The sequence below is a fragment of the Meriones unguiculatus genome (assembly GCF_030254825.1).
Source record: "Meriones unguiculatus strain TT.TT164.6M chromosome 13 unlocalized genomic scaffold, Bangor_MerUng_6.1 Chr13_unordered_Scaffold_39, whole genome shotgun sequence".
In the NCBI taxonomy this organism is placed as follows: domain Eukaryota; kingdom Metazoa; phylum Chordata; class Mammalia; order Rodentia; family Muridae; genus Meriones; species Meriones unguiculatus.
Window position 1 is genome coordinate 5,984,815 of NW_026843648.1, and position 13,171 is coordinate 5,997,985.

Sequence of the window (13,171 nt, forward strand, 5' to 3'; positions counted from 1 at the left end):
ACCAGGGTCATACATGGAAGAGAAAGCCTCCTCCTTCACATCTCAAAATTCAGTCTGGGTTGTGATGGTTTTCAATAGAACCCCTGGAACAATATATATGTATACACAAAGAAACTTCTACAGGTTACCACTATTATATTACTCTCAGAGAACTTCCTGGCTGGTGTTAGTTCACCATTCCCTACATATTCATCCACTGGACTGAACTTTTCTTGTCTAAAGTGAGGCAATGGAAAACAGTAAATATTGAGAATCAGATTTATCAATAAGTCTTCCCTAAACACATTTTATAATACTTTTGCATGTAATTGATATTCACCATTCATTGTATTCTTTTTAAAAATAATTTTATTTGCTTTAAATTCCAATTGTAGTCCCACTCCCTTCTCTCCCCCATTACTACCCTCCATTCCTATTGCCCCTATTCCCTCTCCCCTTCCCCTTCACAAAAGGGAAGTCATTTCCATTGAGCTAGTTTTTCAGTTCTGTTGGATCTCAGTAGACCAAAGAAAACAAAGGTCTTTCCATATTGGTTATAGTCAAAGAATTCCTCTCCAGTAAGGATACTTTTATGATGATGATGACTCTAGATTTGTGCAAGGCTTCACCATTTTAACACATTCAAAAGCTCTCTCCAGTATGAATCCTTTCATGATGATGAAGATTATACAAATATGGAATGGTTTCACCATGTTAAAACCACTGTCCATTAGGATTTCTATCATGATTGTGAGGATGATTCTGAAGTGCAAAAGTTTTTTCACATTGGTTAAAGTCAGATAGCTTCTTTCCAGTATGTTTTCTTGTATGTATTAGGAGATGTTATGTGCAAAGGCTTTGCCACACAGTTAATTCATATGGTTTCCCTCCAAAATGTGTTGTTGTCTTAGGGGATGACTGTAATATGCAAAGGTTTTATCACACTAATTATCCTCACCAGGCTTCTCTCCACTGTGCGTTTTTCATGTTTCCGGAGACAGCTGTGCAAAGGCTTTATCATATTGGGTATATTCATAAGGTTGCTTTCCAGTATGTGTTCTTTTATGGCTTATGAGATTATTGTGGCGTGCAAAGGCTTTACCACACTCATTACATTCATAAGGTTTCTCTACATTGTGTGTTCTTTTATGGCTTATGAGATGACTGTTTTGTGCAAAGGCTTTACAACACTGGTTACATTTATAAGATTTCTCTCCAGTGTGTGTTTTTTATGGCTTAAGAGAGTACTGTTTTCTGCAAAGGCTTTGCCACACTGGTTACATTTGTAAGGCTTCTCTCCAGTGTGTGTTCTTTCATAGCTTATGAGATGACTGTTTTTTGCAAAAGCTTTACCACACTGGTTACACTCATAAGGTTTCTCTCCAGTATGTGTTCTTTTATGCCTTATGAGCTGACTGTTTTTTGTAAAGGCTTTACCCCATTGATTACATTTGTAAGGCTTCTCTCCAGTGTGTGTTCTTTCATGGCTTATGAGAACAGTGGTATGGTGGAAGGATTTACCACATAGAGTGCGTTTAAAAGGTTTCCCTCTAGTACAATTGCTTTCATGCCTGCAAAGATAATTGGCACATGTGAAATATTGACCACAGTCATTTGATTACACTAATAAATATATTTATCTATGTGAATCAATTTTATAATTTGGTCTAATGATAAAAAGAATAATCAAATCTTAAACTTTTATCATTTTATTTACATTCATGGCATTCCCCTTCATTATGGGTATTTTTGAAGATCTCTGTGATGGTAAGAGCATTTATTATGTGGTTCACTTTAATAGCATCATTTTTCTATAAGAGGTTTTCTCATGTATATGAAGAGTATTGTAAGAATTCAGAGTTTTACCAAAGCAATCCCATTCACAAATTTTTGTACGGTATGAATGACACTTCATTTACAAAGTGAGCCAGGACAAGCAGAAGAAGTTCCAAATTTCTAGCATTCATAGGTATTTTCAGCAGTATGATTTTGCTAATGAATTCTCAGTGAAGTTGCAAAACCAATTAACTGTTACCTTTTATCACATTCAGAAAATCTACTCAAAGTGGGGACTTTTACAAAATTAATTATTCTTGGAGAAACATAGTTACACTGCTTCTTTCAATATCTCTATGCTCATGTGTCTTATAAACATTGTGACATATGATATACCAATTTAAATTACAAGAATAATAAAAGATTTCCACATTGAATTAACACGTTTTTTTTTTTTGTTCATCATAGACATGTCATATAGGGATTAAGGTTTCTCCACAATTTTATTATTGACTCTCAGAAGCTGCTCCTTTCACTAAACTTTACAGTGTTACTACATGAATATGTGTAACACTGGTTGTACTATGAAATATCTGCTCATTAGAAGGTTTTGAAACATACTGATCACCTATTCAATGTGTATACCTCTTACAATATCTGAGTAGATAGAATGAGACTAAACAGATTGGCAGTTTAACTCAGTAGCTGTAATGTCTATATGATTTCAATGGTATTTTCTGTTACAACATTATTTTATTTTCTTCTATCTTAGGGGAGTACCTTGCAAACACAAATCAGATACCTGACATTGAGGTACGTGGAATTATGAGATTTTAATGATCATCAGTACACTTAAAGCAGTGCTCTTTTTACACTGTTGCTTTTCTTTAAAACCTCCTGGACACAGCCAGGTGTGCTGGTACATTCCTTTAATCCCAGCATTTGTGGAGGCAGAAGCAGGCAGATCTGTGTGATTTTGAGATCACATTGTTCTAACAAGCAAGTCTAAGTCAAGCCACAGCTACACAGAATAAAAAATCTATTTCAAAAACAGAAAATAAAAAGCAGCCAACAAACAAACAAACAAAAAAAACCAAACTTCCAGGACACATTAAAATTTCTTAAGATTCATATCTATATCAGTGTGCACATAAAGTTACCTTTTATTACTTGTAGAACTTTGAAAATGTTCTTCAATGATATGGTCTTCCAAATTGTATCCTAAAATAGAGTACCAGAAAATATATATGACTGGAAATATCATATTATTATTAAAGCAAAACTTAAATCACTATCTTCTATGACCCTTAGAACCATGCCTGATTTAGTCACCTCATTCCTCCTCATTCTCAATTGGAATCATAGAAAAGGATAAATAACAAAGTAAGACTTGTCTCCTTATTTTAAAAGTGAAAGAAAATTTGCTGTCTTACCTATAGCAGTGAGGTTTTTACAGGTCTCTAGCATCACATCATTGTAGAGTTGTTTCTGTGATGGTTCCAGCAAAGCCCACTCTTCTTGGCTGAATTTCACATGCACATCATTGAAGGTCACTGAATCCTAAAATATGCCATGCATTTGTACAACAGAAAGAGTAGCAACAATATTAATTTATACTTCATTGGCAATAGAATCATATAATTCTAGTGCTGCTTCCATTTATTTTCTGACACAGAAGTGCTAGTGTTAGATAGTTGGATGTTGTGCATGAGGTGAACAAGAGGAGAAGAAAAAGCTTAAAGGTTAGATTGTAAGGAAAACCAAAGGCATGCTTTGGAAACCTTTGTTAAAGGTGTTTCATTAGTTTGTAAGGCATGAATATGAATTAGACATTAGTTGGGTTCTTGAGTAATGTATGAATCATCTTTAGTTACTTGGGCAAGTAGGTCAGGACCCTGTCATGAGACAGGTAGAAGGAAAAAACACAGTCATCATATTTTATCTAGCAACAAATGAGATGTGGCTATCAGGTGACAGTGAACAGATGGGTGGTGTCAGTCAAAAGACAACATGGCACTGGATATCATGTTTTGACCAGGGATCAGAGATGTGGCATACCAGTATATGAAAATGGGGGCTCATATATTTGTGGAGGGGAAATTGTACTACAGTGAATAGATGGATAAAAATAATGTGAGTGGCAAGCAACAATAATCATAGCTGATAACATCATATTTCTGAGTTCCCAGACAAAAGAAAAGGCATAGAACACATGATTATTCTTTGATCATTGTTTTATATATTTTCCTTTTTAAATCATGTATAGGCTATAGTTTAAAATAAAGATTAAAACTTTTCTATTAAAAAATAAGTGTGAATGTTATCACTAAGTCATTTTAGAATAAAACGGAATAAAAAAGTTTAACTGTGCCATATCTGAATAGGATAGAGGTTTGGAATACTCATGGCAATTAATGTGGACAAAGACAAACAGAGAGAAGAGAGCAAAATAGAAAGAGAGAGACAGAGACACACAGAGAGAAATTAACAGATGAACAGTACTAAGTACACATCAGAGAAATATGAACAGTTACTAACTACAAAAAAAATGATGGACAAGCTGGGTATATTCTGTCATGCCTTTAATTCCATCACTCAGGAGGCAGACACAGGTATATATTATTTAATTGGATGCCAGCATGATCTATACAAAGAGTTCTAGGACAGCCAGACCTATATAGTAAGACAGAGTCACCCCTTTAAATCAATAAAACAAACATAAAACATGGAAAGAACTGAGAGGTGTTTACTGAAGCTTCTACAAGGAATTATACATTCACTCCAGTTGTGTATTCAATTTTCAGAAATCTACAATGCCCTAGCTTAAACTGTAACTTTAATAAGATCTTACTAAAAGGAATGCATGTTTAAATAGCTAAAAATAGAAAGATGAAAATATTAGCAATGTAAATGATGATATATGTAAGCAACATAAGGCAGGAGAGATGGCTCAGCAGTGAGGAGCTCTTGCTGCTCTTGCAAATAATTGGTCTGAAATGTCAGTGTTTAACTGGGACCCACTATTATCAATTGCTATAAGTTCATAAGTTCTGAACACATCTTTGGACTACTGTGACGATCAGGCACACAAGAGGTTCATATTCATGACTTCAATCAAAATACTCATATTCAGTAAAAATTAAAAACAGATTCCAGATGGTAGGGCTGATTGCATACTGATCAGTGGGGTAACAGAGACTGCACAGTGACAAATAGTTGGAACAGTTGGTCCCTAAACAACATTGACTGTGTTTACCAGGTGATAAGAAACCCAATGATGAGAAAAACAATTGGGTTCAACCTCAGAGTACCCAGCTAATCCCTGGAAAATTTCCTGGGCTGTTTTGGCAGGAATAAAGTTTTCAAGAAAATAGACCCAAGAAGTGTGTCCTGATCACCTTCCCAGGCTGAACTGTGTGCCCCAGAGCACAAGAGACTGGGAGTCCCACTCTCAAGAAAAACCCACAGGGAAGGAAGCAAGTGGGACTGACTGAATGTCATCCAGTCTATCCATGGAAAAGGTCCTGTAGACTTGCAGGTGCACAGCAGCCAGCCCTGAGTGGGACTTCAGCCGCCAGACCCACGTAACCAACTCTCCATCACAGACAGAACTGTGTGCCCCAGGGAACTAAAGGATGGGTTTCCCTGTAGAAAGAAAACCCCACAGGGAGGGAAACAGCAGGTCCCAGCTTAGAGCACTCAGCTGACCCTCCCACCACCACTACCACCACCACTACCACGACCACATATGGGAATATTATCGGAAAAATTTTCCAGGTTCCTGTCCAGTCACCAGCTTGGAGCCACCATTCGCAAGCAAGTGCCTATGCACTCTACACCCCCCAACAGTACAGACTGGATCTTTCTGTTGGGAGAAAACGCAAAGGTGGGGGAAATATCTGGCCCTACTTTAGGACACCTAGCTCCAGAAAAGTTTCTGGTTATCTACAGGCTCCAGACTCTAGCCTCCTGCTGTACACATGAGAGTGGTGCTCACCTGCCACTGATTACCACCTGGGTACTGGGGCACAGAGCTCCAAAATCAGACCTACAGAAGCCTGGGTTCCCTGAGAACAACCCCCACATACTGCTCCAAGGGACAACCAGTTATCCCTAACTAAACTGACCAAACTATGGGGTACCCAGATTACAGCTTCAGCTCACTAAATTTACAGCAAGAACCCCAGCATCAGGGCAGCTGTCTCCAGGATTTCTCTGGGTGAGAAGAGAGCCCCCTTGACTAACATGGAAAATTTCCACTAACATCGGTATGCCTAAGGTGAGCTGTGACAATTCCTGAAAAACACCTGTCATTCAGTGACCGTACCCCAAAAGCTAAGGAAGCCTCCTTTGAAAAAATTTTCTTCCTGCCAAAGGGATTCTCCTTCTCCCCAGCACAGGATTCTAGGAACCACCAGAAACTAACACCCAACACCTAAGATAGCCAAATGGATAGAGGCCAGCATAAAAGCTCAACCAACAAAAGACAGAGCAAAATGGCATCTCCAGAACCCAGTTATCCAGGAGCAAGCAGCCCTGGATACCGCAGCATAAAAAACAATTTCAGGCCAATTTCCCTTATGAACATTGATGCAAAAATACTCAACAAAATACTTTGCAAACCCAATAAAAGAACACATCAAAGATATCATCCACTACAACCAAGCAGGCTTCATGGCAGGTATGCAGGGGTGGTTCAATATACAAAAATCCATTGATATGATCCACCATATTAACAAATTGAAAGAAAAATAAACACATGATAATCTCCTTAGTTGCTGAAAAAGCATTTGAAAAAATCCAGCATCCATTCATGTTTAAAGTATTGGAGAGATCAGGGATAAAGGGCACATACCTAAACATAGTAAAGGCAATATACAACAAGCCTATAGCCAACATCAAGCTAAATGGAGAGAAAATTAAAGCAGTCCCACTGAACTCAGGGACAAGGCAAGGCTGTCCACTCTCTCCATATCTCTTCAACATAGTTCTTGAAGTCCTTACTAGAGCAATACGACAATTAAAGGAGATCAAAAGAATACAAATTGGAAAGGGAGAAGTCAAAGTATCAATATTTGCAGATGATATGATAGTATACCTGAATAACTCCAAAACTTCTACTAGGGAACTTCTACAGATGATAAACAGCATCAGTAAAGTGGCTGGATACAAAATTAATTCATAAAAAATTTAGCCCTCCTGTATACAAAAGATAAAAGGGCTGAGAAAGAAATTAGGGAAACAAGACCCTTCGCAATAGCCTCAAAGGACATAAAGTACTTTGGTGTGACCATAATCAATTAAGTCAAAGACTTGTATGAAAAAACTTCAAGTCTCTGAAGAAAGATTAGAAGAAGATATCAGAATATGGAACTATCTGATACTCATGGCTTGGCAGAGTTAACATAGTAAAAATGGACATCTTACCAAAAACAATCTACAGATTCAATGCAATTTCCATCAAAATACCAACAGAATACTTTACAGACCTTGATAGAAGAGTTCTCAACTTCATATGCGATGCAATGAAAGCAGTCCTAAGAGGAGTTTGAATAGCAACAAAGGCCATCATAAGCTATTGGAGACATCTCATACAAGCAACTTAATGGTATACCTGAAAGACCTAGGAAAAAAGAAGCAGACACACCCAGCAAGAGTAGACCACTAGGAAAAACCAAACTCAGGGCTGATATCAATAAATTAGAAACAAAGATAATAATTCAAAGAATCAACGAAACCAAGAGCTAGTTCTTTGAGAAAATAAAAAACACAGACAAATTCTTAGCCAAACTAAGTAAATGGTAGAAAGATACTATCCAAACCAACAAAGTCTGAAAGAAAAAGATATAATAGACACTGAGAAAATCCAAAGAACCATTACCTTTTATGTCAAAAGCCTATATGCCCCAAAATTTGAAAATCTAAATGAAATATACAATTCTATTTAAAATCCACTTAGCAAAGTTGAATCAACATCAGGTAAAGATATTAAATAGTCTTATAGTAAATAAGGCAATAGAGGCATCCATCAAAATACTCCCAACCAAAAAAAAAGCCAAGGGCCAGATGATTTCAGAGCAGAATTCTACAAGACCTTCAAAGAAGAGTGAATACTGATATTCTCCAAATTATTTCATAAAATAGAAATGGATGCAACATGACCAAATTCCTTTGGTGAGACCACAGTCAACTTGATAAATCCTCAAAGATCCCCAAAAAGAAAGAGAACTTCAGACCAATCTCTTTTATGAACAATGATGTACAGATACTCAATAAAATACTTGCAAACCAAATCCAAGAACATATCAAAGGTATCATCCACCATGACCAAGTAGGCTTCATCCCAGGCATGCGAGGGTGGTTAAGTATATGGAATCCATCAATGTAATCCACTGTATAAACAAATTGAAAAAAGCCATTTTGTTAGATGCTGAAAAAGCATTTGACAATATCCAACAGTTATTTTTGTTTAAAGTCTTGGAGAGACCAGGGACAAAGGCACATATCTAAAAAGAGTAAAGATAGTATACAGAAAATATACAGAATATATACAGAATAGTATATAGCTAACATCAAACTAAATGAAAAGATTGTTAAGTCAATTCCACTGGACTTGGGGAAAAGACAAGGCTACACACTCTCTCCAAATCTCTTCAATACAGTACTCAAAGTCCTATCTAGGGCAATAAGACAACTAAAGGAGATTAAGGGGATACAAAGTGATAAGGAAGAAGTCAAAGTATCTCTATTCACAGATGATATGACAGTATACAAAAATGACCCCCAAAATTCTACTGTAGGGAACCTCAAAAAAATACACTCCTGGATGCCAAAGACAAATGGACTGAAAAAAAATAGGAAAATAACACCCTTCACAATAGGCAGTAAAAAAAAAATGTATTTTGGTGTTATCCTCAACAAGCCAGTAAAAAGCCTATATGAACAACAACAACAACAAAACCAAAAATTTCAAGCCTCTGAAGAAAGAAATTGAAAAAGAAACCAGAAGATAGAAATATCTCTCGTGCTCATGGATCAGTAGGACCAACATAGTAAAAATTGCCATCGTAACAAAACAATCTACAGATTCAATGATATTCCCATCAAAATATCAACACAATTCATTAAAGAACTTGAAAGAACAATTCTCAGCTTCATATGGAAAAATAAAAAAGCCAGAATAGCTAAAACAATCCTGTACAATAGGAGATCTTCAGGAGGTATCACCATTCTTCATCTCAAGCTCTATTATAAATCAATAGTAATAAAAACTGCATGGTACTATAATAAAAACAATTAGTGGATCAATGGAATTGAAGTGAAGACACATAAATAAACCCACACACCTATGGCCACTTGATTTTTGACAAAGAAGCCAAAACCATGCAATGGAAAAAGGACAGCATCTTCAACAAACAGTGCTGGTCTAACCTGAAGTTTACATGTTGAAAAATGAAAATAGATCCATATTTATCACCCTGCACTAAACTGCAGTCCAAATTGTTCAAAGACCTCAACATAAAACCAGATACACTAAATCTGTTAGAAAAAAAAGTGGGAAAGATCCTCGATCTCATTCGCATAGAAGGTAACTTCCTCAACAGAACACCAAGAACACTGGCTCTAAGATCAAGAATTAATGAATAGGATCTCATGAAACAAAAAGCTTCTATGAAGCAAAGAACTCTGTCAATAGAACAAAATGACCGCCTACCGACTGACAAAAGATCTTCACCAACCCTTCATACAACTGAAAGAGCTAATAAACAATATATATAAAGAGCTGAAGAAATTAAACTCCAATAATCCAAATAATCCAATTTAAAACTGGGGTACAGAACTATACAAAGATTTCTCCACAGAGGAATATCAAATGGTGGACATTAAATGCTCAATATCTGTAGTCATCATGGAAATGCAAATGACATTCCATCTTAAACCCATCATGGCTAAGGTCAAAACCTGAAGTGACAGCAAGTTAGTGAGAATGTGAAGAAAGGAACACTCCTCCATTGCTGTGGGAGTGAAAACTTATACAACCGCTTTAGAAATCAATCTGATACTTTCTCAGACAATTAGAAATAGTGTTACTTCAAGACCCAGCTATACCATTTCTGGGCATATATCAAAAAGATGCTCCACCATTCAACAAAGATATTTGCTCAACTGTGTTCATAACATCTATATTCATAATAGCCATAATAGGGAAACAAACTATATGTCTCTCAACCAAACCATTGTTTTACAGAAATTGTGGTACATTTACACAATGGAATGCACCTCGGGTATTAAAAAAAAAAGGAAACTATAAAATTTTCAGGCAAGTAGATGGAACTAGAAATGATCATCCTAAGTGAGTTATTCCAAAACCAGAAAGACATGCATGGTATATACTCATTTGTAAATGGATAATGGTCATAATATAGGATAAACATACTACAATTTATAGACCTAAAGGAGCTAAATAAAAAGGAGGACCCTATGGAGGATGCTTAATTCTTATGCAAAAGTGCATATAAAATCGACACCAGAAGTGACTGAGGAGAGGGAAGAGGATGAGAGCCTAACATACATATCCTCCAAAAGACGCCCAGCAGGGGTTCGAAACAGATGCTAAGATTCACAGCTAAACTTTGGGTAGAGCACAGGGAATCATAGGAAAGAGTGAGAGGATAGAATGTAGAAAGACCCAGAGCTGGCAGGACCTCCATAAGAAGACCAACAAGGACAACAAATCTGGGCCCATGGGGACTTGCAGAGATTGATGGACCCACCAAAGACCATTCATGAAGAGGAAACAGACCCCTGCTCAGATGTAGCTGATAGGCAGCTCAGTCTCCATGTTTGATCCATAGTAAGGGGAGAAGGTGCTGGCTTTGACATGGACTCTGTTGTGTGCTATTTGATCATTTCCCCGTGGTGGAGGGGCATTGCTATGCCACAGAGGAAGAGGATGCAGGAAGTCCTAGTGAGACTTGATAGGCTGGTTTCAGATGGTAGGAGAGGAGGGTTCCCTGTATCTGAGATATAGGAAATGGGATAAGGAGGAAAAAAATGGAGGGTGAGACAAGGAAGAGTCAAGGGAGAAGATTACAATTGGGATGTTAAGTGGATAAATTATTTTTTTAATTTAATTAAGTTATTTATTACAATGTGTTCACTTTGTATCCTTGCCATAGCCCCCTCCCTCATCTCCTGCCAGTCCCACCCACCCTCCTTCTTCTGCTCCTATGCCCTTTCTCTAGTCTCCTAATTGGGGAGGGATTCTTTCCCTTCTAGATTATCAGGTCTCATCAGACCTCATCAAGGTCATCCTCTGTGGCCTTGCAAGGATGCACCACCCAGGAGGAGGTGATCAAAGACTCAAGTTCATGTCAGAGAATAAATAAAAACAAAAAATAAAAACAAATTTAAATTAAAAATAAATTAAATGTGAATAAAACAAACAAAATTAAAATAAAACAAATACAACTGGTAAGAAGAGCGTCACACACCTACAATTCAATGACTCGGAAAGCTCAGATAGTGTTAGTGTCATGAATAAAGGGCATCCTAAGAAATTAAATATACTCCCTGCCAAATTTCAAATGCAAGATGTTGATGAATATCAACACAATAACCTATGCTTAAATATACAAAACAAAAGAAAATAAATACCTAAAACTCTATATTCCATGCTCAGCAGCCAATGATGGTGATGTTGATGCCAGGCATGTTGGCCTAGATTTAAGCCCAACACTTGACTTGAGTTAGAGCTGTTAAGTTCAAAACCAGCCTGGTCTACATACAAACTTTCAGGAAACATCCAGGAACTCTGGGACATTATGATAACACAAAACCTACTAATAATCAGATTAGAAGAAGAAGGATGAGATCAAAGTTCCAGAAGATATTTTCAACAAAATCATACAAGAAAAATTTCTTAACCTAAAGAAGATGTCTATGAAGGCACAAGAAGCATAAAAACACCAAAGAGACTGGACCAGAAAAGAAAGTCCTCTTAGCACAGAATAATCAAAATACAAAACATGCAGAACAAAGAAAGAATATAAAAAGCTGCAACTGAAAACAAAAACAAAAACAAACCAAACTAACCAACCAGACAAACCAAACCAAACCAAACAAAACAAAAAATAACCCACAAAAACCAACCAAAAAAAAAGAGGCAGATCTATTGGAATTAATCCTGTATTCTCAGTAAAAATGCTAGAAGTTGAACAGCTTAGACAGAGTGCTTCTGACTCTAAAAAACTACAGAAGCCAAGACAAATTACTAACCATGCCCAGAATGTTTCAATCAGCAAATGAAGAAAAATAAGATGTTTCATGATAAGGTCAAATTTAAACAATATGTATCTATAAATATAGCCCAACACAGGGTGCTAAAACCACCACCACCACCACCACCAAAATACCAGGATTTACAATCACTGTTTGTTGATATCTCTTAATACCATTGACCCAAATTCACCAATAAAAAGACACAGGCTCACAAAAATGGATGATAAAACAAAATCCACCCTTCTTCTAAATACATCAAACACAGCTTCACATCAAGATAGACATTATCTCAAGGTAAAGGGTTGGAAAAGATATTCCAAATAAATGAATTAGAATATCAAGCTTGTAAAGCAATTTTAATATCTAACAAAACAGACTTCAAAATCAACTAATCAAAAGATGGCAAAAGACATGACATATTAAAAAAACATCCAGCAATATAACATTTCAATACTTAACATCAATGCCCCTAACCTAAGAGCACCCAAGTTATAAAAGAAACACTTCTGCAGCTGGCATCACATCCTGGCCCTCATAAACCGATAGGAGAAGACTTCAATATATCACTCTCACCAATGGACAGGACCTCCTGACCAAACTGAACAGAGAAATGGTCCAGATAACTGACATCAAAAGACTACCCAAATGATGTTTACAGAACATCCACCCAAACAAAAAGATTGTTCTCTCTTCTCAGCAACACATATATTGTTCTCCATAATTGATGATATACTTGAACTGTGGAAGTCTCAAAAGATATAAGAAACTTTCAATAACCTCCTGCATCCTATCAGACCACTAAGGTTTAAAGCAGCACATCACCAATAACAAAAACAATAGAAAGCTTACAAACTCATAAAAATTGAACAACACTCTATTAAATAAAAATTGGATCAAAACTGAAATAAAGAAATTAAAGACTTTCTAAAAGTCGATGAAATGAATACATAAGATATCAAAAGTCATAGTACACAACGGAATTGTTGACCAGAAGACAGTTCATACCACTAAGTACATTCAGAAAAAATAATCAGAAAGATCTCTTAGTAGCAACTTAACAGCACACCTAAATACTCTAGAAAAAAAATGAAGTAAACAAAACTAAAAGGAGTAGACAGTGAGAAATTACTGAACT